General features: G+C 53.9%; 1 long non-coding RNA gene across 1 annotated transcript; it reads right to left on the minus strand.

The window, feature by feature from the left end:
- Positions 1 to 443: 443 nt before the first annotated feature.
- On the minus strand, positions 444 to 3,012 carry LOC134736163 (uncharacterized). Its single transcript, XR_010119961.1, has 2 exons — positions 2,361 to 3,012; positions 444 to 2,176 (listed from the first exon to the last, which is right to left on the minus strand). It is a non-coding gene; the product is annotated as an uncharacterized lncRNA (long non-coding RNA).
- Positions 3,013 to 3,770: the final 758 nt, after the last annotated feature.

Consider the following 3,770-nt stretch of genomic DNA (forward strand, 5'->3'; position numbering starts at 1 on the left):
TGGCCCCATCCTCTGAGCCTCAGGATCCCCCTGGGTAAAACAGGGGGAAGGGTCACACCCTGCAAATCCATGAAGATGCAATGAGGCGACGTGTGAGGCGCAGTCAGCGAAGTGCCAGGCGCAGAGTGAGCCCCCAGCGCACGCCGCGGAGAGCCGCCCGCAGCCCCATTTGGCAATGAATTATGTATGGCCTTCTGGCAGCCCTGCGTGTGGGGCTGCAAGCTCCCTCTGCTCCCCCCGCTTCTCTTTCCGGTGAGGGGCGCAGGCTCCCCCGGGGGGCGGGCAGTGTTCTTTGTCTCTCCTGCAGGGACCCCCTACCAGCTTCCCAAGGCTGGTGCCTCAGTGCCCAAGATGCCCATTTCACAGGCTGGAGAACCAAGGGCTAGTATAGCTCAGGGTCTTTTTCAACAGATACTAATAACAGAGCACCACCAGTAACAATAATAATCACCATCGTACCTGCTGGGCTTTATTTGTGTGTGTGCGTGTGTGTGCCGGACACATTTAACAGAAAATCCTTCATCCGACAAAAATGCCCACCTGTGCAGGCACTGTCTGAGGGGTTGGGGGCACAGCCCACAACCGAACAAAGTCTTGCCCTCACAGAACTCGGGTGCCACTGTGGGAGAGCAGGAAATTAATAAATGAGTAATTGATGACATAAAATGTCAGGTGACAGAGGCTATGCAGGAAGAGGAAAGAGACGACGGGGTGGTCAGGGAAAGCCTCTGTGAGGAGGTAGCATTTGAGCAGTGCCCTGAAGGAAGTGAGGGAACTCTCTCAGGAGGTATCTGGGGAGGAATGTTCCAGGCCAAAGGAACAGCCAGTTCAAAGGGCCTGGGGTGGGACCTGTGCCTGTGCCAGGCTCACCAGTGCAATGGGAGGCATCAGATTCTCAGAGCAGCCCTGGGAGGTGCATACCACCATTGCCCTATTGTAGAGATGAGAAAACTGAGATTCAGAGCCTATTTAGAATCTTTCCTCGTCTGCTTTGCCGCAGATGCATAAATGTGTTTGGTTGGGGGTGTCAGGAAATATGTGATATGTATCACATCATCTTTCTTTCTTTTTCTCGGGGGGTGCGGGGATGGAGTCTTGCTCTGTCGCCTAGGCTGGAGTGTAGTGGCGTGATCTTGGCTCACTGCAACCTCTGCTTCCCGGGTTCAAGCAATTCTCCTGCCTCAGCCTCCTGAGTAGCTGAGATTACAGGCATGCACCGCCACGCTCGGCTAATTTTTTTTTTTTTTTTTTTTTTGTATTTTTAGTAGAGACAGGGTTTCACCATGTTGGCCAGGCTGGTCTCGAACTCCTGACCTCAGGTGATCCGCCCACCTCGTCCTCCCAAAATGCTGGGATTACAGGCGTGAGCCACTGCACCCGGCCCCATCTTTCTACAACTGGGAAAATTCTGAGTTCTGGAACCATCTGCCCAGGGATTTGGGGTCAGAGACGGTGGGCCTTTCTGATCCTGGTCTTTGCCATGGTGATGATCGTGGCATCCCTGTCTGTCTTCTATCACGTGCCTCAGCCTGTTTTTTTTCCTTTGCCAGGCTGCAAGCCCCTGATACCAGACTAACAGGAGCATAACATTGCACAGTCTAAAGACACTACGTTAGGGTGAAATTTTGTTCTTCTATCTTCCCCCCTTGCACGGAGAGGACCCTCATTCCTGCCCCCACCCTCGCTTCACTGTGCCAGGCACAGGCAGAGCCCAGGTGCTGCCTCTGCTTGTCTGCAGTTGCCGATGAGGCCTGCGCTGAGCATTTGGCAAGTCTGGAGAATTGAAGGCCCAGGCCCTTGGCCCTATCACCGCAATGCAGGCCCAGAGGTGGCAGGCGGGAGATCACTGATGGATCTGCCAGTGTCAGTCCCAGAGCAGACCCCAGAGGTGTTCAGGCCTGGACTCGCACTGTCTGACATTTCCATTGACGGCCTGCATGAGGAATGAACGGTGAGCATCCTCCTTCCGTCTCCAGCTTGGGGTGGAGGGTGAGCCAGTTACAGAATCAAAATGACTCAGGCTGGGCTCTGTGGTGCGTGTCTGCAGTCCCAGCTGCTCTGGAGACTGAGGCAGGAGAACTGCTTTAGTCCAGGAGTTCGAGGCTGCAGTGTGCTATGATCATGCCTGTAAGTAGCCACTGCACTCCAGCCGGGGTAACACAGCGAGACTTCGCTTCTAAAAAACAAAAACAAAATGACTCACAGAAAGGGCGGAGTGGCCAGAAATCAGGGACTGGGAACCTGTGGGGGAAGAAAAATCACTCAGCAGCGGCCTCCTCCCAGCCTTCCTGCCTCCAAGTTTGCCCCTGTAATCCGTCTTACAGAGCTTCCAGATTAATTGTTCCAATTAATCCTCCTACCTGAGCCAGCAAACCTTCGCTGTTGCTCCTACTTGTTTCCAAAGGTGGTTCGGTGCCTGGCCCCACTGTCTTTCCAGGGTGTCCACCTCCTCCTGGAGCACACCTGGCTGCCCACTGGCCTGACGCGGTGGCTCATGCCTGTAATCCCAGCACTTTGGGAGGCCAAGGCTGACAATCACCTGAGGTCGGGAGATCAACACCAGCCTTGCCAACATGTTGAAACCCCGTCTCTACTAAAAATACAAAAATTGGCCGGGCGCGGTGGCTCACGTCTGTAATCCCAGCACTTTGGGAGGCCAAGGCGGGCGGATCACGAGGTCAGGAGATCGAGACTATCCTGGCTAACACAGTGAAACCCCGTCTCTACTAAAAAAAATACAAAAAATTAGCTGAGTGTGGTGGTGGGCGCCTGTAGTCCCAACTACTCGGGAGGCTGAGGCAGGAGAATGGCGTGAACCCAGGAGGCGGAGCTTGCAGTGAGCCGAGATCCGGCCACTGCATTCCAGCCTGGGCGACAAAGTGAGACTCCATCTCAAAAAAAAAAAAAAAAAAAAAAAAACCAAACAAAAATTAACAGGGCGTGGTGGCACATGTCTGTAATCCCAGCTACTTGGGAGGCTGAGGCAGGAGAATCGCTTGAACCTGGGAGGTGGAGGTTGCAGTGAGCCGAGATCATGCCACTGTACTCCAGCCTGGTGACAGAGTGAGACTCCATCTGAAAAAAAAAAAAAAAAGAAAGCCTTTGTCCATGCTGTTCTCTCTGTCTGGAACAGCATCACACTTGCAGGCCAGCTCCACATCAGAGGAGACCCTCTTTCTACCACTCTTGAGGGCCTCTCCAGTCCTCCCGCCCCACTCCAGTCCACATCCTCACAGTCAACACAGCCCCGCTTGCCGGGACTCTCAGAGCAGTCTCCCAATAGGCCTCCCTGCCTGGGGATAAGTCCCAGCTCTCAACCTGGCACTCAACGGCCTTCCTCCTCAGCTGGGCTCCAGCCTCGTGATTCCCACCCACTGTTTGACCTGACAGAGCTGCTTAAGTTTCTCTAATTCTTCTAGATTACCCTGTTCTCTCACTTCTTATGTGCGGATATGAGACCTTCTTATGTGCGGATTTCCTCTTCCTGGAACACTTTTCCCTCCGCTCTTGGCCCTGCCTTTTACTCATCTGTCAGGAAGCCATGTTGATTCCACCTCCTCCAGGAAGACTTCTTGGATTTAGTGTCCCTCCTGTTGGCTCCCAGAGGTCCCATATCCCTTGCATCATCACAATTCCTCCTCCAGATTGAAGCTGGCTGCTTTGCCAGTCTCCTCTAGGCCACATTCTCCTGAGGACAGAGCTGCACATAGGCCTCTATCTCCCCCAGCTTGATCAGGGCAGGAGGTGCCCAAGAAAGCCCAGAAGGAAGG

Source organism: Symphalangus syndactylus, chromosome 3 (genome assembly GCF_028878055.3).
Source record: "Symphalangus syndactylus isolate Jambi chromosome 3, NHGRI_mSymSyn1-v2.1_pri, whole genome shotgun sequence".
Taxonomy (NCBI): domain Eukaryota; kingdom Metazoa; phylum Chordata; class Mammalia; order Primates; family Hylobatidae; genus Symphalangus; species Symphalangus syndactylus.